Source organism: Ornithorhynchus anatinus, chromosome 7 (assembly GCF_004115215.2).
Source record: "Ornithorhynchus anatinus isolate Pmale09 chromosome 7, mOrnAna1.pri.v4, whole genome shotgun sequence".
NCBI classification, from domain to species: Eukaryota; Metazoa; Chordata; class Mammalia; order Monotremata; family Ornithorhynchidae; genus Ornithorhynchus; species Ornithorhynchus anatinus.
Genome location: NC_041734.1, coordinates 5,435,418 through 5,460,890, shown reverse-complemented (window position 1 = coordinate 5,460,890; position 25,473 = coordinate 5,435,418). Strand labels below are relative to the sequence as shown.

At 45.2% G+C, this 25,473-nt stretch overlaps 1 non-coding gene across 1 annotated transcript; it reads right to left on the bottom strand.

The window, feature by feature from the left end:
* Positions 1-10,816: 10,816 nt before the first annotated feature.
* On the bottom strand, positions 10,817-10,954 carry LOC114813564. Its single transcript, XR_003761281.1, has one exon. It is a non-coding gene; the product is annotated as a small nucleolar RNA SNORA7 (small nucleolar RNA).
* Between the last annotated feature and the right edge of the window lie 14,519 nt (positions 10,955-25,473).

Genomic DNA, 25,473 nt, shown 5'->3' with positions numbered 1-25,473 from the left:
GTGAGGAGTTTTACGCCATAAATCCAGGGGACTTGTGCTTTTCAAAACAGATTGGGAGTCCATTCCCCCAGCCCCCACCTCTTGGCTTTTTATGGCCCCAGTGTTTCCACCTTCAAGAAACTGGCCAAAATTCAACCTCAAATACGAAGTTACAAGTCAGCTTCTATGTCATCCGAGTTCTTATTTCATGGTAGGTAATGCAAAGTTTAACGGTTTCTGCAATTCAGTACCCATTCCTCTTCTGACCTAATAGGGGGTTCAAGGATTTTCGTCGTGGATGTTCATCTCAATAAAGAAAAACTATCAGAAGTTTTTTTTTCCTTAGAATGCTTTAGTTCTCCCTTCTAATATCACAATCATTTCTCTAGTGCCATAATCAGCCAGAACAGACCTAGGATTTTATCTGTAGGGGTGAGATTATTCCATTACATTTCTATTACCAGAGATAAAAACTGCCGGGTATAACCTTCCATTTTTTTCCACTAAAACTTTCCATTAATTGTCTAAAAATTTTCTTTCAGGAACTAGCATCAATTATTCATATGGGAACCAGCCTCCCCATTTCCCCGGGTCAGATTCACAATCTCCCCAACTCTGGGAATATATCTGATGTGAATCGTGCTCCTTATTCACCATTTATTTTCCCACTTAACTCTCGACTCTCCTCCCCCTCTCCCACGTGGCTTATTGTGTAGGGAATGACTACCGGTAATTAAAATCCATTTTTTTGCATCGGATTAGAGATAGCCAAGATAGGCACAGACCTGCAAAACCTAACGGATGGCCAAACCCGCAGAAGGTTGGGAACACTGCCGCTTCTAGCCCTTTAGCACCTGGTCTGAGAAAAATTGCTTTCAACAATGCTCTCATCAACAATCAGAGCCCAGGTTCTCCCAATCACTATGTTACCGAGGGAGTAAACACAAACCATTCTGTCCTCTCCCCTATCTCAGAAACTCCTACGTGAACAGCTGAGGGCTTTGTAATAATTATGCCAGGCATTAACACGTAGAAAGTGCACAGGACTGATCATCGAGAGACCTGGCTCCAAATCCCAACTCCACCACTGGCCTACTGAATGGGTACGGCCAAGTCGCTTGACTCTGTGACTCAGTTTCCTCATCCAGAAATTAGGGGTTAAAATAGCTTGTGAGCCCTGTTCCAATATCATCACCCTGTCTCTATCGCAGACCTTTGTACATAAGCACTTAGTAAATACAGAAATTGATATTAAGTGCTAACTCTGTGCCAAAGCACTCTGCTAAGTGCTGGGGAAGATACAAGATCATCAGACGAGATACATGTGGGGTTCACAACCTAGTAAGATCAGCAGGTATTGTCTTACGATTTTACAGAAGAGGAAAAAACCAAGGAATGGTTATGACTTGCCCAAAGATGACCCAGCAGGCCACTGCCTAAACTGGGTTTAGCATCCAGATTTTTTTTACTTCATTCAATTGTATTTATTGAGCACTTACTGTGTGTAGAGCCTGTACTAAGCGCTTGGAAAGTACAATTCAGCAACAGATAGAGACAATCCCTACCCAACAACAGGCTAGGCTCACAGTTTAGAATATACTTCAGTTTTGTTGGCTGGGCTTTGCTAGTCTGTACACTAGTTGTGGGCAAGGGATATGTGTCTATTACTAAATTGAACTCTCCCAAGCACTTAGTACAGTGCTCTGCACACAGTAACCGCCAATAAATTCGATTTACTGACTGAATGTGGAGGAGTTTCAAGGATTGTCAAAAGAACTGCTTTACACTGGCCTACCCATTCCTCCAAAATAGTCTCTCTCTCTTCCTTCACTCTCTCAGGTGAATTCAAATAAATCACTAACTGCCCCCTAAGGAAGGAGACCAAACTCTCCAAAAGAAGATGTGACTTCTTTGTATTCAAAGACCCCTGTGGGGTGGGGCGGGGGCAGGGTGGTTCCTTTTCCTTCTGAAAATTGAGAAACTTAGTTGGGAAGGTCTTTCAACATTTCTGAAAAAAAAAAAAAAAGAACAACCAGAGTTTGATAAGACTCCCTAGAACTTTTTCGTCTCTGGAATCTTTATCAGCCCGCTCAGAGTTCCATCCTACTGTACTTAAAAGCATAATTATCTGTTTGCCATAAACTAATTTCGCTTATCTTCACACTACACCTTCATTTGTCACGAAACTCCCTTATTATTCACCGTGGTTTTTAATCAATCATGCTGCTGTAGGAACAATCAATCAGTAATTAAAAGGGCAATCCAAACTGCTTTGTAAACCACACGGAACCCAAAGCAAACACTGCATTGTGATGCGAATCTCCGATTCTGATAGTAGGATTGGGGTAACCAAGGAATTGTACCATTCGCTTCGGTGTTACCTTTCCTCCTCCATCCCTGCGGCTGATCCGAAGGCTCTGAATTTCCAGGAACTGCGAACACCGTCCCGATTTCTCCCTGATCTCCTTTATGCTGCTTTAGCGAAGCGGTTGGGAGGAGCGGCTGGAGCCCGGGCCTAGAAGTCAGAAGGTCACGGCTTCTAATCCCGGCTCCCTCACTTGTCTGCTGTGTGGCCTTGGGCAAGTCCCTTTTTCATTCATTCGTTCAATAGTATTTATTGAGCGCTTACTATGTGCAGAGCACTGTACTAAGCGAGACACTTCACTGTGTCTCAGTTACCTGACCTGTCAGATGGAACTGTGAGCCGAGGGCGGGACAGGGATTACGTCTAAACAGGTGGTTTAGTGGAGAGAGCACGGGTTTGGGAGTCAGAGGGCGGAGGTTCTAATTACCACTGCTCCACTGTCAGCTGTGTGACTCTGGACAAGTCACGTAACTTCTCTGTGTCTCAAGTTCCCTCCCCTGTAAAATGGAGACACGTGGGACAACCTCATTCCCTTGTATCTCCCCCCCACCCCAGCGCTTAGAACAGTGCTTGGCACATAGTAAGCACTTAAAAGACCATCATTATTATTATTGTATCCACCCCGGCGCTTAGTACAGTGCCTGGCACATAGTAAGCGCTTAACAGATACCGTCATTATTATTGTATCCACCCCAGCGTTTAGCACAGTGCCTGGCACCTAGTAAGAGCTTAACAAATACCATCATCATGGCTACAAGGATACAACCATCATCGCGGCTTAGTGGCAAGAGCCCGGGCTTGGGAGTCAGAGGACGTGGGTTCTAATCCCTGCTCCGCCACTTGTCTGCTGGGTGACCTCGGGCAAGTCACTTCACTTCCCTGTGCCTCAGTTCCCTCATAAGCAAAATGGGGATTAAGACTGTGAGCCTCACGTGGGACAATGTTCACCTTGTATCCACCCCAGGGCTTAGTACAGTGCCGTGGCACCGAGTAAGCACTTAAATGCCATCATCATCATTATTATTATTATTGTATTCATCCCAGAGCTTAGTACAGTGCCTGGCACATAGTAAGCACTTAACAAATGCCATCATCATTATTATTATTATTGTAACCACCCCGGGGTTTAGTACGGTACCTGGCTCATAGTAAGCACTTAACAAATACTATCATTGTTATTATTATTTATCAGTGGGGGACAAGCTTAGTTTCCGAGCTGGGCTTTTGCCTCCATCCCTTAGCTGGAAGGCCCCGGTCCCCCTCCCCGAGTAGGGGGGCTTATCGGTCTCCCGCCCCGCAGCCCACGTGGAGTCATCCTTCATCACCCACACCTGGACCTGGCTGGGCTCTCCGGGGGTCTCGGAAGCAGCGTGCCTTAATGGCAAGAGCCCCGACTTGTGAGGCAGAGGATGTGGGTTCTAATCCCGGCTCCGCCACTTGGACAAGTCACTTCACTTCTCTGTTCTTCGGTGACCTCATCTGGAAAACGGGGATGGAGACCGTGAGCCCCACGTGGGACAACCTGATTAGCTTGTATCTATCCCAGAGCTTTATAAGCGCTTAACAAATACATAATGATATAATGTATATAACAAATACATAACAAAAGCATAATAATTATTACTGTGGTTCCTCTTGGAGCAGGGTGGGAGGAGGGCGACCACCACACCCCAGTTTGGATGGGACCCAGGTGGACTCATCTTGCACGCCCGGAAGGGTGGGCTCGGATGGGGGATGCTCTGCAGCAGATCAGCCCACTTCCTGGGAAGGGTGGGGTCTGAGGGGGGCTGCTCTCCTCCCCCAAGACTGGTGGGCTCTGTAGCAGGTCATCCTGCTCCCCTAGAAGGGTGGGCTCTCCTGGGGGCTGCTCTTTTTCCCCCAAGGTCGGTGGGTTCCACAGCAGGTCATCCTGCTCCCCAGGAAAGGTGGACTCTGAGGGGGGATGCTCTGCACCCAGTTCTAATGGGAACCCTTCTGCACCCTGGGAAGGTGGGCTCTGATCGGGGGTCCTTCTGCACCCCAATCGGGTGGGCTCTGGAGGAAGCCACCCTACGCTTGTGTACACAGATCAGGAAGGTGCACAAAGGACTCAGCCCATTCAGACAGACAGACACTCTCCATGTTTCTGAAGAGATTTAGAGGAGCAAGGAATTAGCACGATGCATTGCGTTTTACCATTCTTCAGGCTTCAATGAAAAACGCTCTGGTGGCAGGTGCAGGGAGAGATAGGTACAATTCTTCACCCCATGCCAGTTCCTGCTCTCCCATCTGCTGCTCTAAATGCTAAATCCTATTAAATGCAAATATCTCATTTAGAGCCAATTGAAGTTTAGAAAATGAAATGTACCAAATCAGTACCGGGAAATCTGAGATTTTTCAGGCCTGTCCTCAGTTGGCCTTCCTGTCGGAAGAAGATGTCACTGAGAATGAGTCCACAGGTCCACCTGAGGCTGGATGAGACAGGGCCCATTCATCTTAGGCCCTGACCACTCCCCAGAGTGGCCTTTAATACACTTTCCCCCAGTCTCTGCCCTGACCTTCCTGTGAATCTTCCCACCTGGGATATCTAGGAAACAGCCTTCTTCACTGGGCCAGAGAAAAACTCAGAAAGCACAGCAGTGGTCCAGTTAGAGTCATCTGAAAAGACCTCCACACCCACCTCTCCACACTACAATTTCCACGGCCATCTTCCCCGGACAAACCAACTTACCCCAATAGCTGGAAAGAGATAGGGAGTTAATGATGCTGTTTATTAACTACTTATCGTGCCCCAGGTGCTGGTGTCAGTACAAGAAAATGGGATCAGATGCAGTCCCCTGACCCACATGGAGCTCAGATTGAAGAGATAAGGACATCTCTCTCCCTCTAGACCATAAGCTCATTGTGGGCAGGGAATGTGTCTACCAACTCTGTTATATTGTACTTTCCCAAGTGCTCTGTGCATAGCAAGTGCTCAACAGAGTCCCCCTAGACTGTAAACTCATTATGGGCAGGGAATGTGTCTATTGTTATTACTGTACTCTCTCAAGTGCTTAATACAGTGTTCTACAGTAAGAGCTCATTAAATACGACTGACTAACAAATATGATTGATTGACTGATTGATCCATAATTTTATCCCCATTTGAGAGGAAACTGAGGAACAAAGAGATTAAGCAATTTGTCACAGATTTCTCAGCAGACCAGTAGTACAGCTGAGATTAGAATCCAGATCTCTTAGTTCCTGGTCCTGTGCTCTTTCCAGTAGGCCACACTGCCTCTGTCTTTCTTCACCAAGGGAGTTTGGTTGGACACTGTTCCTGCCTCCCCCAAGGTTTTTGGTTGAAGTAGTCACGGTTGGGCTGTGATGATGATATAATCACCAGCCAACCCCCTGCTCTTCTGATGCCCTCAGACAGTCGCCTGGGAAATAATAAGAATACTAATGGTATTTGTTAAGCACTTACCATGTGCCAGACGCTGTACTAGGCACCGAGGTGGATACAAGCAAATCGATCTGGACACAGTCCCTTCCATGTGGGGCTCACAATCTCAATGCCCATTTTACAGATGAGGTAACTAAGAAGTGAAGTGACTTGCCTATGGTCACACGGCAGGAAAGTGGCAGAGCCGGGATTAAATCCCATGACCTTCTTACTCCCGGCCCCGGGCTCTATCCACCATGCCACGCTGCTTCTCTAGCAGAGCGAGGACCATGGGGTGAGATGGTGAAAGCAAGGTAGTGCCAACAGGATCCACATTTGCAGAAGGCTCTCACTGTCTTTGCTGTCACAAGCAGAACTGAGAAAGAAAGACTCAGAATCTCAGCCCAGCTCAGAGATTCAACGTCCTTCTGAAAGCCCACCTCTTCCAACATGCCTTCCCCAATTAATTCCCAGCCACCCGAGGGTAGAACAGAGCTCGGCACATAGTAAGACCTTAACAAATACCATCATTATTATTATATAAACTTAGCAACCTTCTCTCGCACTGAGGTATTTATTTAACCCCACCCTGAGCACTTTTGTTTCTAGTTATTCAATTGCATATGACAACTCTATTTGTAAATATTTTTTAAATCTGCCTCCCCGGTTCCTTGTGTTCCAAACTCCTTGAGGGCAGGGAATGTATTTGCTTTGTCCTGCCCAAGCACTTGTTGCAGTTTATTGCACCCAGTGCCCCCCTCCAAAACAAATAAAATGCTACTCCTCCTCCTGCAGTAGGGGTTTTGACCCCTTCTTTTCCCAAGACAAGCAACCATGTAGACCTTAGCTCAGAGATCGGAGTCCAATTTGCTCCAACAGGCCTGGGTGAGGTGATTAGGCACAGACCAAGGGAGTGAAGGTGGTAGATGAGCAGAGGATGAAGCAGACGAGGACATGATGACAGCTTTTTACTCTAAAATACATCAGAATGGAATCCCTCTGTCCAGAGCCCAAGCTGTAGGGACCCTTCACGAGTGTCATGAGTTCTCTATTGAGACTTTACAAAGAAGAAGCAGCAAGGCCTAGTGAAAAAAAAAAACAGGCCTGGGAGTCTTGGGTTCTAATCCAGGTTCTGTCAATTGCTTGCTGTGTGACCTTGGACAAGTTACCTAACTTCTCTGTGCTTCAGTTTTCTCATCTGTAAATTGGGGATTGAATACTCGATCTCCCTCCTTAGAATATGAGCTCCATGTGGGGCAGGGACATAGTAAGCACTTCACAGATATTATTATTATTCCAGAGACTTGGCTTCGGAACTGTGCAGAGAGCCATCTCTAGACTGTACGTCTGCTGTGGGCAGGGAATGTGTCTGTTTTATTGTTATATTGTACTCTCCCATGTGCTTAGAACAGTGCTCTGCGCACAGTAAGCTGTTCAATAAATACAGTCAAATTGAACCGAATGAGAGCCATTCCCCGAGTCTTCTTTTTCCTGGATCAAGTAAGTGATCAAAATGTTCTCTATTAGATTAATGCAGCAGGGAAATTGGCTGATTATCAGAAACTCCTGGGCAGTGAGCAGGGGTTTCTGGACAATCATCATCTGACCAGAAAGGTCAGGCAGGGAGCTGGGGAAAAGCGGGGGCCGGAGCAGGATGTGACTGGACCTTGGCTGGACCTTGACTGAATCCCCTGACCTTTCCTCAGTCTCCTGCTGCTCCACTCTGAGGTTCTTCCACTGGGCCGGCTCACAGCAGCTGTTTCCTGGCTACCCTGAGCCCACCACGGTTCTGACCATTACTGCCCACCTGCTCCTCGCCCCTGGCCACTTCCTGTACCTCTGAGGATGGGGCTTCTAAGCTGGGTCTACTATATCAACACTTCATTTTCTTTTCAAAAAGCCAAATGAACAGATGAAAGGGGGGGAGGGTGGGCGTGTAAAATGGCATAAGATCACAGCAAAATAATTCTCCAAATTTAAGGCTGAAAACCCAGCTGCCTAACTACTGCTAATAGTTCTATGGCTTCATGTAATTCCATAATCACAGAACTAATTCTTCCACTCTGAGCGTACTAGGAGCTTCCTATGGCAAATGATTCAAGGCCCATTTTTCACGCAATGCCATTTCATTTTCATTATCTGGGAAGCTGTCCCTCGGCGATCGTTAGGCACACGAACGGTTCAGCTGGAGAGTTCAGCCCAGTCAGGTCACTTGATCCATCAGGGACCAGAGAGGCCCAGCCTCGGTCCACGGTGGAATCGGAAATGGCTGTAACAGGTTGCATTTGGTTTCCCCCTCTCAGGACTCCAGTCTGGGTATATTCTCTGGCATTTTCAGGGAAAGTTCAATGAGAAGGATAGTGGGGTGTTCATCAGAGCTCCGCTCCACTGAGAGAACATCGTTATTATTATAATGCCGTTTATTAAGTGCTTTCTGTGTGCTGAGTGCTGGAGTAAATAAAGGATCGTCAGATTGGACACGGTCCCTGTCCCACATAGCTCTCATAATGCAAAAGGGAGAGACGGATAGTACCAGTGGTGGTCTAGTGAAAAGAGCACGGGCCTAGGACTTGCCTGCTGTGTGACCTTGGACAAGTCATTTAATTTCTCTGGCCCTCCTGTATCTACCCCAGTGCTTGGCACATAGTAAGTGCTTAACAAATACCAAAATCGCTATTATAAACGAGTGGAATTTACCGAGCCCTCGTGTGCAGGACATTGTACTAAGCCCTTGGGAAAGTATAATAGAGTTGGTAGACACGAATCCTGACCTTAAGGACAGGGTCTTATTTCCCATTTTACATATGAGGAACCTGGAGCCCAGGAAGGTTAAGTGACTGTGCTAAGGTTACCACCCAGCAGGGCAACTGCAGACATGGGACTAGAACCCAATCTCCTACCTCCCAGACACGTGCCCTTTCCACTAGACTTCCTGTCTCTTTCCTTATTGTGTTGGGTACTTTGCAAAACCCCTCCTTTTTTACACATTCTTCCAGGTGGCCAAGATGCCAACAAATCACAATGATAATAGTAATAATAATGATGCTATTTGTTACCATGTGCCAAGCCCTGTTCTAAGTGCTGGGGTAAATACAAGGTAATCAGGTTGTCCCACGTGGGGCTCGCAGTCTTAATCCCCATTTTCAGATAAGGTAACTGAGGCACAGAGAAGTTAAGTGAATTGCCCAAAGTCACACAGCTGGCAAGTAGCGGAGCGGGATTAGAACCCACAACCTCCGACTCTCAAGCCCGTGCTCTTTCCATTAAGCCGCACTGCTTCTTGAGTGTGGAGGACCTTTAGGGGTCTTTACCCCAGAGTAGAAAATCTGCCAGATTTGTATGGTGGTCAAACAAGGTGGGGCTGAGTCGTCCAGTGACTGGGGACTGTGTGCTACTACGATTTTGTTCACCAGCAGTAGAAGTACAATACTGCTGAGTGTCCACTGAAAGCAGTACATTGTACTAAGCACTTGGGAAATACAATAATAATGCTGGTATTTGTTAAGTGCTTACTATGTGCAGAGCACTGTTCTAAGCCCTGGGGTAGATACAGGGTAATCAGGTTGTCCCACGTGGGGCTCACAGTCTTAATCCCCATTTTAATAATAATAATAATAATGTTGGTATTTGTTAAGCGCTTACTATGTGCCGAGCACTGTTCTAAGCGCTGGGGTAGACATAGGGGAATCAGGTTGTCCCACGTGGGGCTCACAGTCTTAATCCCCATTTTACAGATGAGGGAACTGAGGCACAGAGAAGTTAAGTGACTCGCCCACAGTCACACAGCCGACAAGTGGCAGAGCTGGGACTCGAACTCATGAGCCCTGACTCCAAAGCCCGTGCTCTTTCCACTGAGCCACGCTGCCTTTACAGATGAGGTAACTGAGGCACAGAGAAGTTAAGTGACTTGCTCACAGTCACACAGCTGACAAGTGGCAGAGTCGGCATTCAAACCCATGACCCCTGACTCCCAAGCCCGGGCTCTTTCCACTGAGCCACGCTGCTTCCCTATATACAACCGAAGCACAAGATATGTTCCCTACCCACATAGATGTTACACTTGAATGGGGGAGACAGAAAAATATCCAGAAGCAGGGGGCCTGGAATAATGAAATCACTAGATGAATCTGTATTGTAGTTTTCCAAACGCTTAGTACTCTGCTCTGCAACAATACGCTTGAATGAATGAATGAGCGAATGGATGAATTTGAGTTAATGACAGTGATAGGCACTTCCAAAAAGGGAACCCCTTACTTCCACCTTCTCAGGAAGTACCATTCACTCCTAGGAAAATCTGATTTCCTAAATCAAAGATGAGACTTCTGTCAGGACCATGCCATCTAAATGCAGAGTACGTGGTCTTAATAAATTACATCAATGACTGCTACTAAGCATCATTTTTACCAGCGAGGTGTAAAAGTGGAAACACGGTTTTACGTCTCTAGTTCCTCCTCCCCCCCTCCGCCAGTTATAAAACAAAGACAAAAGCAGCTCATTAAAACCACAGGAAGAGACCTGGAGTGATGATCTCATCTAAGTCCCTGCTTCCGGGACCATGAACATCGTGGTCATCTAGGACAGATGGTTTCCAAGGCTTAGTTTCCAAATCCCTAGAAAGAGCTTTTCTATAAAGTTCATAAACCCATCAGCCATCTCTAGCACTTATGTACTTATTTATTCCCATCCTCAGCACTTATGTATATAGGTTTACCCAACTGGACATTCATTTATTCATTCTGATTATTGGTGAGTGTTTTGAGGTCCATCTCTGCCATTAGAGAGTGAAGTCCTTGTGGATAGGGAATGTGCCACTTCTTTCTTTTGTACTTGCCAAGCATTTACCAGTCTTGGCTTGTCTTATGTCGTCGAGTCGTTTCCGACCCACAGCGACACCACGGACAAATCTCTCCCAGAACACCCCTCTCTCCATCTGCAATCGTTCTGGTAGTGTATCCATAGGATTTTCTTGGTAAAAATACGCAGGTGTTTACTGCCTTCCGCGCGGTAAATTCGAGTCTCCGCCCTCGTCTCTTTCCCATGTCCCTGCTGTTCAGCATGGGTGAGTCTTGACTTGTAGCAGATTGCCTTCCACTCGCTAGCCATTGCCCAAGCTAGGAATGGAATGGGTATGCCTCTGCTTGACTCTACCTCCCATAGCCGAGACTGGTAGAGTACTGGAAACTCTCCAGGTGCGACCCTGAGAGGGGATTTACTACGGTGCATAGTACTAAGTGGAAGTTAACTTAATACAACCGTCACAACCACTCCCTCTTACCTCATTGGTCTCTTCCTTAAGCCACGCAATATATCTGTATTTGTTTGAGGTATTTGTTAAGGGCTCACCATATGTCAAGCACTGTTCTAAGTGATGGGGTAGATAAAGGTTAAACAGGTTGGACCAGTTCCTATCCAACTGGTCATGTGGTGAGCACCACATGAGACTCACGGTCTAAGTAGAAAAAAGAACAGGTATTGAATTTCCATTTTACAGATGAGGAAGTTGAGGAACTGTGAAGTTAAGTGACTTGCCCAAGGTCACACAGCAGACAAGTGTGGAGGTGGGATTAGAAACCAGGTCCGCGGGCTCCCAGGCCCATACCCTTTCCACTAAGCCACGGTGCTTCTCCGACCACTTGGACCAATGTGACTACTGCTCAGAAAGCGTCTCCTACTTATCCGCTGGATAACATTTCTTGAGCACCTACTGTGTGCAGGGCACTTTACAAAGTGTGGAGAGAGTACAGTAGAGGTAGAAAACACAATCCCTATCCTCAAGGAGCTTACAGTCTAATGGGGGAGACATAAAAACACTTGGCTTTAGATCCCGATCGCCAGGGATCATGTAAGAATTGTCCCTGTGCAAATTCAGTAAGATCGACTCCCATTTCTTTCACCGAGGAATTAAAGAGACACTGAAAACAGTGTCTCAAAATCCGGGCAAAGCTCAAGAAATTTATCTCAGAAAGCAGTTCTCTTTTCAGTAGCAGGGAGGAATGTAGAGTTGATCGGGGAAGAGGAACATTACTGGCCATTTCATCGGCGAATCCTTGCTGTACAGAATACCCAAGAGCTCTCTAATTAATTTATTGAACCACAGAACTGCAAACAGAAAACACCAATTAAGGAATTTTTGTTATGGCTCGGTAGCCCCTATCTGCCTCTCCGAAACTTTAATGAGACCGCTAAGTCGTTAACGGCCCAATTCCAGCCCTCTGGCCCGCTGGCTCCACGAGCGAAGCATGCGGCCATGGCAGACCTGAGTCCTCTCAGGCCTAATAGCAGCGAGCTTGTAACCGAAGTGGGGTCCTTTGGTGGAAATGCAGCCAACGGTACGGTGGTCTCTCCCTCACTGCCCCCCACCCCACTCCTGGAAACGCGTGTGCGGGTTAATTTGTCCACATTGTGCTTCAACCAAGGTTCCCTTTGTATTGGCAGGTGCGGACAAGGCTTGCAGAAGCGACACAAAAAAGACTCAATAAAAAAGAAAGATGGTCTTGCTGAGATTGGGAGTTCTTTCTGATTTTCTGTAATAGACTTCACTTTGCCATGAAATTAAATTTATGGTATATCTGCTAGACACTAAGACTCCAGCAAAGCTTTGCTAGTCCCTGACTTGACATTAAAGCAGGCATTTTCATGGGGAGGCTATTTCAAGCCAAATAACTGGTTATGTGAACCGTTTACAGAAAACCTTTATTTAAAAAGAAAATGGGGGAAGTTGTGCAGTTTCCAGAAAGTGTTAGTACACAGGCGTACATTCAAATTTTGCCTTCCTTAGAGATGCTGCCTAAAGAGACAGATGTAACATTAGACAATGGGAAGCTTTTTGGCCTACTGCACCACCTCTGGGTTTATTATTCAGTCATAATCTAGCACTTCTCAGGTGGTGGGTTGCGAATGGAACAGAGAAATTCCATTTCAATAGTGAGCGATCCTCTCATAATGCAGTCCGACCTGTATCATTTCAGTTCTGGTGAATGGGCTGGGTGGGGGGAGGGGAGTGTATGTGGTTGTGCATGTGCGCAAACGGGAGTGGGAGGAGGTCTGTGAGTTGGTTTTCCTGCTGGAGGTGAGCTAGAGACTGGTCTCTGCTCCAGCCTGTGTCAGAGAAACCTGCCGGTGATGTACGGTCACACTTCAAAACGGGAGATTACTGGTCAAAGGCACTAGGACTTGGTCCCGAGGGCCTCTGGGGAGATCGTCCTGTCTTCGCTGCACTTAATTGGTACTTCAGGGCCAGGTTTTGAAGTGGATAACTTCTGCAGTTGAAAGGAATCAAAAAGAGAGATTGTTTGTCAAGAATGCAAGTCTCCATGACAGTTAGTCATTGTGGAATAGATTTGACTTACAACTTAAATCAAACCCTGGTCTGTCTTCTTTTTCTTTTCCTTTCTTTCTCTTTCTTTCTTCCTTTCTTTCTTTCTTTCTTTCTTTCTTTCTTTCTTTCTTTCTTTCTTTCTTTCTTTCTTTCTTTCTCTTTCTTTCTTTCTTTCTCTCTTTCTTTCTTTCTTCCTTTCTTTCTCTCTTTCTCTCCTTTTTCTCTCTTTCGCTCTTTCTCTCTATTTCTTTCTTCCTTCCTTCCTTCCTTTCTTCCTTCCTTTTCTTCTTTTTTCTTTCTTTCTTTTTCTTTTCTCTCCTTTTCTTTCTTCCTTTCTCTTTCTTTCTCTCCTTCCTTCTTTCTTCTCCTTCCTTTCCTTCCTTTCCTCCCTTCCCATCCTTTCGGTCCTCCCCTCCCTTTCCTCCCTTCCCTCCTTTCCTCCCTTCTTTCCTTTCTATATTTACTAAGTACCTACTGTGTGCAGAGCATTACAGTAAGCATTTGGAAGAGGTCAACTGAGATGCAAATGCCTGCCCTCAAGGAGCTGTGAATCTAACTGGTGAGACCAAGAGACACCAAATACACCAAGTTCTTCCATAATACATATTTTCAATATTTGTTCCAGATAAAGATTTAGGGAATGTTTGCTAACAGTGTGCATCCAAGTGGAGAGAGCATGAAGCGGTGTGCTCACACACATTACGCATACTATAATGCAATTTTTCCAAAATGCAGGGTTTATCAAAAACATAACTCCTGCCTGATGGGAGAATTGAGTCTAGCTGGAGGCAAAATAAGCCACTCTAAAACTGTTGATAGTAGAAATCTGAAAAGATAAGTAGATAAAAAAGTACAATATAAATCAGGAAAATAATAATAATGATAATAATTGTGGTATCTGTTAAGCACTTACTCATGCCAAACACTGTACTAAGCACTGGGGTAGATAATCTGGTCAGACAAAGTCCCTGCCCCCATGGGACTCAAGTCTAAATAAGAGGGTGAACAGGTATTTTAATCCCCACTTTACAGATAAGGAAACAGAGGCAGAGGAAGTTCACTGACTTGCCCACAGTCACCCTGCAGGCAAGTGGTGTGGGATTAGAACCCTTCCTTGTCCTCTGACTCCCAATATAATGTTCAAGTGCCAAGAGTAAGTGTATAAACTAAAGTGCTAAGGGTGGCCGTTGAATGGATGCCACTTGGGATGGTAAAGCTGCCACGCCACGTTCTTACATGGCATGTCTGGGAATTAATGAAGCCATCACATCGGACACTGCAATGCTACATCAGCTCCTCGAGGGCCAGGAATGTGTCTTCTACCTCCACTGTATTTTACTGAGTGTTAGGTAGAGTGCTCCACACAGAGATTGATTTAATGGCAGAAGGCATGTTTTCCAGAATCTCTCTTTTAGCAGTCACCCCACTGTCAATTTTCCATAACAAAAAAACCCAAAAAAACCCAATACAAAAACCTGTTTACCTCTAGTGGGATCAGGTCCATGAGAATCTCCCGCTTACCCTCACAACACAGAACAAGAGAATCTCCAGTTTTCACACAAACCTTCCCTGCCACCCCAAAAGAAAAATAATTTCTCTAGTACTTTAAGTGACAAAGTGGGTGCATATGCTCAGTTATGAAAAATGAACCTTTGCGAGATAACAAATTACCTCTGTAAAATGAGCCGCCGTCTCTGGCAAGATCTGATTTGTTGATCAAATAACACACACTCTTTCCTGTCAGTAAATTTCCTGATGAGAAATCCATCCACACCCAAAGCCAGAAAAGCCAGCAGAGCCTGCAAACTACTTCAGGTCAGTGTCTTGAAAGAGAAGACCCCTGTAAATGGCCCCTTCCCAAGCTTGGGCACCATCAGCCTGTCTTCGAAACGCTTCAGGGCGTGTGGGGGGTGGGGAGGGTGGATCAGTGAGGCAGGACAAGTGAAATGCTTTCTTCATTGGGAAATAGAGTAGAAGAAAAAATCTCTTTCACGCTCTACTTAATAGCTGGATGGACCTCACTGAGCTCCACTTGGGGACACAGCAGAGAAGAAAGGTGGCAGAGAGAGGGGGGTGAAGCCACCTGCAAAGTGCTGTTCAAACTCCGACACAATTTCACGACAGATTATCCTACTGGTAAAAACGTTAGTGACTAAAACATTAGATTTAGGGGAATCTCCGAAGGAAAAGAAAACAGATCAATTTTCAAGAAACTAGATTTCGTCGCTTTCAGTGTATGAAGAGACACTCCCAGTCGAGGGCTAAATTTCCAGGAGGAGCTCTTGGCGGGGGAAGGGGGGCGAGAATATTGGAACAAAGACACCCAAACAGCTGTCGGACTCCTGGGGGCTGCCTGTTGACGGAAAGGGGCTTGGGCTGGGAGACAGGAGCAAGGGGGTTTGTGGGGAGAAGACTGGTGGGGCCTCGGGACAGAGAAAGGGCCCTGCTTGAGTTAAACTGAGAAACTGGTAGCCTAGCAGAGAAGAGAAGCCGAGGAACCCAGGGGCGAGGGGATGAAAGAGAAACGATACCCCGGCTCTTGTACTAAAACGGAGTGCGAGGAAGGCCAGGGTGAGAAACAGAAGACATTATCTGAGGAGAGAAGGAAAATCATCAGCCTGAAGGAGACAGCAGTAACTGCCTTGGGACCAAATGAGAGACTTCACGGTTAAGAAGAATTACGAGGGAAAGATATGAGAGGAACGGGAAATAGCTGAGTGTATACCAACTCTATTGCATTGTGCTTTCCCCAGCACTTAGTATAGTGCTCTGCACACAGTGGGTGTTCAATAAAAACGATTGATTGATTAAAAAAAGCTTAGCCAGTAATAATCACCCTCACACAGTGTCACTTGTCTGAGGTCTGCTTAGGATGTAACTGACGTGTTGGGCAGTTCGCAAAGGGCCAGAATGGCCACCAGAAACTCAGATCAAAAACTGTCAGAGGCAGGGCCGAGGACAGGAATGCTCCCAAATCTGGTGAAACCTCTAGTGCTCTCTACCCATCTAAAGGGCTTTTTCCAAATATCCACCAGCATGCAAAAATTTGGTTTGGTCCATGAAATGGCCCTCTCCCACAAAAGAATGGCAGCTCCTTCTCCCCAAATCATTCCCAGCTTGTTCTGAAGGGCCACACTGGGCTAGTGTCAGACTTTTCTTTTTTTTAATGGTAATTTTAAGCACCTCCTAAAACTGGCCAGTTTTTTGTTTTCTGTTCTAAGCGCTGACACTTTCACAAACATCAGCCTGGAGCCGGTAAATTCAAAGACCCTGCCATACTTAAATCCTGGAACCCATGAAAAATGAGAAGACAAGGAAAACAGGCAGTCCTCATCCTACAATGTTTCAAGTAATTTTTTAGTTTTAATGATATTTGTTAAGCTTATTAAGTTTTAACAGTGGCACTTTTTAAGTTTTAATGCTTATTTGTTAAGTATGGACCAGGCACTGTACAGATACAAGCTAATTGGGTTGCACACAGTCCCTGTCCCACATAGGGCTCACAGTCATAATCCCCATTTTACATATGACATAACTGAGGCACAGAGAAGTGAAGTGACTCGCCCAAGGTCACACAGCAGACAAGTGGCAGAGCAGGGATTAGAGCCCAAGTCCTTCTGACTCTCAAGCTTGTGCTCTATCCACTAGGCCATGCTGCTTATTATTACTGTTATTAATAACAATAATAATGATAACCACTACTTCCAATTTGGGGTCAGGAAAGAATCGTGGCAACTATTAATGGGGTGTCTACACTGCTGTTTTACACATCTGTAATTGTATGAGGACACAATTCTGGGTCATTTTGGTTAAAAGTGGGTCTCCGACTTTGGTACGAGAACTAATTCGAGCACAGTTCCTATAAAATAATTGGTTGCAGCTTACAACGATTCCCCTTAAGAGACAGGACCAACTTGTCGTCAGGTCAAGGGAGGACTGTAAAAACGGGGAGAAAGGCAGCTAACATTTCTCTTTAGTTCCTTGGCTCGGTTCCCATTAGTCCCACCCTGAAGGTGCTAAGGCCTGGGCTTCTTGGCAGAACTTACTTTCTCTCGACAACTTCCTTCATTTTCTCTCTAGACTGCTCGAGAAGGAAGAACTTTAGGGTTTGTGGGAAAGTTAGATTTCGGCGAGATTACAGTCAGGGCCGAGTCTGCAGTAGCAAATTTCTCTTTTTCTTAATAAGAGCATGAGCATAATTTACCGAGTCATGTTTCATTTACAGCATTTTAAATAAATCTCTTTTGCAGGCTCGCCTGCTTGATCTCCTGTTCCCTGTGGTTTTACTCCGAAGCCCAAATCTGTACCCAGATTCGTCTTGGAGAGACATGAAGTTGTTAATACTCTCTAATAGACCAACACGCAAGTGGGTTTGAAAAATGCCCCATCTGGTTTGCCTTACTTTTTAATTGCTCTTGTTCTGCAGTTGAGTATTCTTCTGAAGTGTTATGCTGTTTGCCAAGAACTGAAGATGAAGAGGAAAATAGCAAAGAGGATCCTTGAGAACAGAGCAGAGGAGGAAATTAGCTAAAAGAGAAACGGGAAACTGAGAAAGGCACCGAAAAAAACAGCCATTGAGTCATTCGAGTTGAACTACTATGAGTCAAAGCTTTTGACTTTTATAAATACATTGATGGCAGGATACCACTCAGGCAGGCTGGAAAATGTGGGGTGCAGAATTAACCTTCACGTGTCAGAAATGATCCTGAGTCACCTCCTGGTCTCGCCAGCGGTGGAAGTCCCGAAGGGAAAAAAACCGCTTCATCGCTCCTGCTGCAACTCGCATTTGAGGGCCCAACTTTCACCAAGGAGGTTGGTCTTTCATATTCCAAGCAGGATGTCCAAAATATTGTGGGGATTTTTATAGAATATTTGGTGCGCAGCTGAGGAGCTGCGCCACTGAGCAATAGTGTTTTGGGGCTGAATACTTGGCACATGGCGCACTAAGGTGCTTTAGATAGAATGTCTTTAGGGTATTAGGGAACGTTCTTCCCCCCACGGGAGCCTGTCTGGATAGAACGTGAGGCCACGTCGGAAGGAACAGTCGTGGGCAGGCAGGTGGGATCAGTCAAGGCAGATGTACCATGGTGCCCTTTCCTTATAGAAATAATCTTTATCAAAATAACAATAAAGGTGATACCTGTTAAGCACTTACTCTGTTCCAATCACCGTATTAAACGCAGGGGTAAGCGGATCCAATGCAGTTCCTGTCCCCCGCAAGGGTTTCACAGTCTAAGCGGGAGAAAGAACAGGTACTGAATCTTCATTTTACAGATGAGGAAACTGAAGCACAGAGAAGTGAAGTGAATTGCCCAGAGGTCACCCAGCAGGTAAGTGGCAGAGCCAGGATTAGAACCCTGGTCCTCTGACTCCCAGGCCCATGACCTTTCCTCTAGGCCACGCTGCTTCTGGTCCTGCGTTTTGAAAGACCGACGCATTCTATGATTGCACACAGAAGCCGGTCCAGAGGACTTACTAGCAAGTTGAGTCATTTTCCCAGTCCAACCGGAGGAAGCTCACTGAAGAAAAAAAATCCTAGAATTCTAGAGTCCCCAAACATCCAAAACGTCCACGAGAATATTAAAACTGGCTTTTCCCATCAGCTTTACTACGAACTGATATTTCTCAGCAAGAACCAAAAAGGTTCCCGCTGACGCTTTTTACGTGCCTGTCCCCACTGGTCCATACCCAGCCAGGATTGAGTCCTTCCTAGGCGATCGAGCGAGCTGCGTGGCTGTGAGAGGATTAAGACCCACTTTCTCCAGGGCACACACGGTTCTTCGGGGCCAGACCGTTCCAGCTCTGCAAAGAGCGTTTTCTTCTGAGGGTTCAACCCGCTAATTCCTAGGACTTGCTTCCCCCACTTCTTCGTGCCTTTACTTCTTTTGTGTTGAGCAGACAGACACGGACGTGGGCTGTTGTATTTGCATTTGGGATTGTCAGGGTGGACAGCATCGTGACTTTGGCTTACATAATTCATTTATTCTTGGTGAAGAGGGCTACGATAAACAGGGACTAGACAATTGCTTCTGCTAAGGTACGAGGGTCTGACCTTCAGAATCAAAAGAGAACATCAGACGCTAAAACGGACTTTATGACCATTGCGTATGGTCCTGCTCCACCTTGCCAGAAAGAGTCTACGTCCGGGTTTCGTCACTACATTTTACGCTCAGCATTAGTTTTCCCTTTAAGGTTATATTCACACTTCCAAGCACTTCACACGGGCCCACCCTGTTATAAAGCTCATGCAACCAACACAGAGAGCGAAGGGATAGGAATAAAAGCAGGATGGAATTTTTAAGCAGAGATTTTAGATAACGGCCAACATTTTCTTTATTATTTCTCCTTGGGAAGATAACAAGAGGCATATATTCCGATTCTGAAAATGATTTGAGGGGAAGAAAAGACTTGTTTTATCTTGCCCCTGTAATAGATTTTTTTTCTTTTGCCGAATCCTCTGTGTGAATAACAAGAGTGGCAGCCATTTTCTCCCAGCTCAACATCAAAACCCCTTTCATCTGCTGTCTAAATGCAAACAAAGCAAACCTTCCACCAGGCCTTTCTTTCCAGATAAATTAAAACTCTCATGTCCTGGGGCCTAAATCAAGCCTGCAGGCCTTCCCTAGATAAATCCTCTCTCAACCTGAAATCTTCCTGCCACGCGTGCTCCTTGTAAGATAATTTTGCAGTAGCTAATCAATAATGCAACAGTAAATTGCATTTAAATAAACATTAGCAGCCCTTCTTAATGAATAAAACCGCATCTGCAATTTGTCAAAGTCAGAAGTGCAGGACTCTTTTGATATTCATTAGAATATTGGAAATTGGAGCTTTGACAGGCTTTAACGCACGCCGCAATTACAAATTGTGTGTGTGTGAGTGTGTGTGTGTGTGTGTGTGTGTGTGTGCGGTGTGCAAAGTGTGATTTTTTTCTATATTCCTGAATGAAAATAGTGCTATATGGAGCAAGTTTTCTGGATATGAAGTCATGTTCCTTCTACTGCCATGGCTATAAAAAAAAATATAGATAATTCTGTTTTCAGTTGCAAATTAAGAGACAACCCAGTTATACTATGCATTATATTATCATATCAAATTCTCTTTACTCTGGGCTGAATGTACAATTATGCCTTTGCTTTAGGGAAAAAAAATGTAGCCATATTCCTAAGATTATGCTTATGAGCAAATGAATTTATTTTCATGTTGTGTGTGTCACCATTTTTGTGTTGTGATTTAACAAAGTAAAGCCATTGTGACTACTTAGGAGTTAAAATTAATTAAAATAGTTATTAAAAGAATCATTGTCTTTCAAGAATAACACTTCAAATTTATGAAAACACCATTCACGTATTTGCATAATAATACAGATTATGGGGCTGTTATATGGAGTTCCAGGAGTATAATGATCCCTAAATTTCCTAATACCCAGTTCTATTAGCAGTCTCTAATAAAGTGGATTATTCTACTGGACCAGACAAAACGCCGAGAAATATATGGTCGGTCCTTAAGTGAACCAGCGTCGACAACGGAGGAACTATGTCTTTTCCTTTTAAATATAGAATTCAAAGACCAAAAAAACCTAAATGTAATTCTGCCCACTGAACTATGAATTTCTTCCTTAGATTAAGGATCCGGGAATGGAAAATCACATATAGATAAGCCAAACAAGATTGTGGGTTGCAGAAAAAGCTGTCTTTTTAACTCCCAATTCCTTGGAAAATTCATGTCACTCTTCTCCTTGACAGTTTTTGGAGTCACATGCTTAGAAGTAAATGTTTCACCCATGAGGCCTGTCCCAGGGTTGTGTCAAGAGGGCATTCAAATATTAAAAATACTGGTATTCTTGCAGGGGGAAAGGATTGCTTCTTCCAGAGTCTTTCATTAATGCTCCACAAAATCCCCGTGAAGCCGGCAGAGACGGGCTTTCTCATCCCCATTTTACAGATGGGGAAACTGAGGTCCCCGATGATAAGCGCTTCGGGAGCCCACAGCTAGTCGTCGGCATCTGGGAGGGGACCCAGGTTTCCTGATTCCCGGCAGAGGCTTCCCCTCACAGGATGGACGACTGCTTCCTGGAGCGTTTCTAATTGGAGCAGTGGGATATGACAGGAGGTTGGGGAACAATGAGAGAGACTGCCCAAGGTTTACAAGAGTCACCATCCATTTCTAGCTGCTAATGAAAATTTAAAGTTGGGGAATTTAAATGCAAAACAGTGGAAGGAATCCTGATCATTTATAAAAACATCTTTTAAGGGTTCCAACTTTGCATGTAGCTAATCTTCCTAAGGACACCACCAAGTGACAAGTTTGAAAAGATTTCCTTTGGAAATGAGAAAATGATTAGTGTTCTAATTTGTTAACCTTTCTCCCTGGCTCCGCTCACACTGACAGATATTGTAATGGACACTGAGAAGTCACAAATGGCTACGGTGTTCCTGACATCAGCTGGCATGCTCCTCTCCCCCAGGCAGGCATCCGGAGTACATTTGCCTGCGTTCAGAGTTCCCACAAAGTTTATACACAAATGGTAAAATCAGAAGATCTTATTAGGGAAAGCTTTCAGCCACAACACCTCAAATTAAATTTCATGATTCCTATTTACTCCTTGTATGCTCACAAAGTCCCATGTACATACCCTTCCATCCCCATCCCTTAAATCTGCCTACCTAACCTTTTTTCCTTCTTTTTCCTACCTAAATGATTTTAATCTCTGGCTCTCCCACTAGATTTTAAGCTCCTCGAGGGCAGGGATCATGTCTATTCATTCTACCGAACTCTCCTAAGAGCTTAGTACAGTACCCTGAGCAGACTACTGATGGACTGATTGAGCTTTCTACTCCTTGGAAACATTCAAGGTGCTCAAAAAGGGGAAAACGTTGGGATTTGTTAAGATAGTAAAGCTCGCGGGGTTGCCAGTGGATGAAACCACAAAGAACTCATAAGCCCGAAGCAAAAGCCGCACATCCCTAAACATCAGACTGTCAGCTGGTTATGGGCAGGGGATGTGTCGGCTAATTCTGTGGTATTGTCCTCTCCCAAGCTCTTAGAACGGTGCTCTGCACATAGTAAGGGCTCAATAAATACCACTGATTGATTGTTCGCATTCATTTCATTCTATTTCCCCCCAAGGATCCATGCCGGGAAGATGCCATCCATACCACGAGGCCTGTGCTTTACTCCTCCCTCCCTCCCTTTCCAGAAGCAGTGGACACTGTGTGACGTGACTCTGGCATCTTCAGGGGAAGTCGAGCCTCGCTTCTACGGGACTCAGTCCGGGGCCTTTGGAGAACAGCCGGGAGGCTCTTTTATGAAACTGATAGGAGCAGCTGGCAGACTCTCTTCCCCTTTGTGATTTTTTTTCTTTATTGCAGGGTGACATTTCCCAACTCCCCATTCTCTCCATCCCTCTTCAAATCTCCTCTAATCCCCTCTTACAATTCTCCCTCCTCTGGTGGGACCGGAGGCCGCCCACCCCACCCTCGGGAGACAGTAGGAACATAATGTTTAGGCCTTTTCTCACCTCTGAAAATGAAAGGATCCAGAGGTTCAGACGCCTAATTTCTGCAGACTCTTCTGGCCTCTCCCTGATGAACTCAGTAGTGAGGAGTAGGTGACCATCCTCTCTCCCCAGCCATCTCACCGGAATGATGGCTTCCAGAGACCTCAAAGTGGGTTTAGAAGGAGAGAAGCTGGTGAGTGGCTGTTGGACCGTAAAGGAACTCAGTATTTTAGAATGGGGCACAGTGTGGGTGAGAAGCAGTGTGGTGGCCTAGTGAATAGAGCACAGGTCTGGGAGTCAGAAGGACCTGGGTTCTAATCCTGCTCCACCACTTGTCGGCTGTCTGAACTGAGGTAAATCACTTCACTTTTCTGTGCCTCAGTTACCTCCTCTGTAAAATGGGGATTAAGACTGGGGGTCCCATGAGGGACAGGGACTGTGTCCAACCTGATCAGTTTGTAGCTACTCCAGCACTTAGGACAGTGCCTGGCACTTAGTAAGCACTTACCAAATACCATATGTATAAAGTGGGAGTCAGGGAAGCAGCATGGCCGAGTGGAAAGAGCATAGGCCTAAGAGTCAGAGGAGCTGGTTCCTAATCCCGGCTCTGCCATATGTCTACTGTGTAATTTTGGGCAAGTCATTTTACTTTGCTGTGCCTCAGTTTCCCATGTCTGCAAAACAAGGATTCAATGCCTGTTCTTCCTCCTACTTAGACTGTTAGCCCCATGTGGGACTGGATTATCTTGAATCTACTCTAGCACTTAGTACATTTCTTGGCATATACTAAGCACTTTTAAAATACCATTATTATTCTTATTAGTATATGTCCCTATCTGCTCAGGAACGTACTGTGCGGGGTGGGAAATCCTCACCACTGAAAAACAAAATAATATTTGAGTCCCCGGGGGTAACTGATCAGCAAAAGTTTCTTTATTAACAGTCCTCTGGAGACAGGTGAAGGTCACAGTTCAGGAGAGGTTTTCTCTGGTAAATCATCTTCTGGTCAAATATTGTGTTAAGGAATTGGAACATCTTAAATTTACCCTGAGAATACCATATGTTCTTCTATTAGGGTTAGGGCTTGTACTGTATTTATGCAGGGGACTGCAGCTCTTGCATAGTAATTGTGAGAAAACACGTCGAGACCGGCATGGGTACCGCATTGCATGGTTTAAGCACTGTGGAAACTATCTGCTGAATCTTTAGTTTACTGCAAATTCAAATGCAGAGTGGACCGCCTCTCTCTGGCCAGTAACATTCACTGGACTGGAGAAGGGGTCATTTTGGAGGCAACATTTTGATTTGGCTAAACTTTTATTAATATCATCATCCAGAATACTTTCCTTTGATGAAAATCCCATTGATTCCCATAGACATTAATGTTTTTCCCTCAAAAACATCCAGAGAGGAATAAAAACTGCAAATCATTAAAATCTCCTTAGTGGTTGATTGTGTATTTATTCTCAAGGAAAGTCTGAAATAGTTGGAAAAGGTAATTATCATCGTGGTATTTATTAAGTGTTTATGTGACACGTTCTGAGGCAGACACGGGAAAATCTAAGGTTGGGAGCATGGTATTTTATCCCTATTTTACAGATAAATGAGGAAACAGGCACAGAGAGGCTCAGCACTTTGCTAGGGTCACAGAACAGAGCGGGGCAGAACAGAACCGATTTTTCCTCACCCCCACTCCTATGCTCTTGTCAGTATGCCTCGCTGCCTCAATCGTTTTCCAAACTACTCCTGAAGAAAAGAGTCATCTCTTGCACAGTACTTGGACTGATTTCACTGATAGTGTCGACAGAAATTGTTGGAGGGCATCAAACATCAACGACTGGACCTTTGGGTTTAAGGCTTTCCATCAGCACTGTCCGTTTTCCTCTTCCACCTCCTGCTACACTTCCAGTTCACACTCTTCACTCCTCCCAAGCAAATCTTCTATCTGTACCTTCCATACTCCTCTCCTGTCTCTGAACCATGGCAAACACCCTTCTCTCACCTGGTGCCCCCTGCCCATCTTCAAAGAACCTGAAGGTCCATCTTCTCCTGGAAATCTTCTCCAACCACTCTCCACCTCCCCGTACCACACCACTCCATCAACAATAATAATAATAATAATAATGGTATTTGTTAAGTACTTACTACATGCCGAGCACTGTTCTAAGCACTGGAATAGATACAAGGCTATCAGGTTGTCCCAGGTGGGGCTCACAGTCTTAATCCCCATTTTACATATGAGATAACTGAGGCATAGAGAAGTTAAGCGACTTGCCCAAAATCACACAGCTGACAAGTGGCAGAGCCTGGTTTAAAACCCACATCCTCTGATTCCCAAGTCCGGGCTCTAACCATTAAGCCACGAAGTGTACCCCAGTTAATTTATTGCTTTTTTTTCACACTCTTTGCAGCTATCAATTGAATCGATGTTTTTTTTTTCTGTCCCCTTTTTATGGTATTTGTTAAGCACTTACCGTCTGTCAAGTACTGTTCTAAGTGCTGCAGTAGGTACAAATCGATCAGGTTGAATACAATCCCTGTCCCACCTAGGGCTCACAGGCTAAGCCAAGGGAGGAGGATTTGAATTCCCATTTTACAGACAAAATAATTGAGGCACAGAAAAGTTAAGTGACTCCTCTATATAGACTCTTTGTGTCTACTTGTATCTCCCATTAGGACTGTAATCTTCTAAAGACTCACAAATTGTGAGCCCTCTTGTAGACTGGGTACCCCTTCATACATTGGGGGGCCAAGCAAGGGACAGGTTCCACATTTAATTCCCACCTGTATCTTTTTTCCCAGCCATCTTAATATGGTGCTCTGCACACAGTAAACACTTAATAAATCCCTATTCCACACACTGAACTACTCCCCTTGGCAATGTGAATATTTTCTATCCACAAGAAACA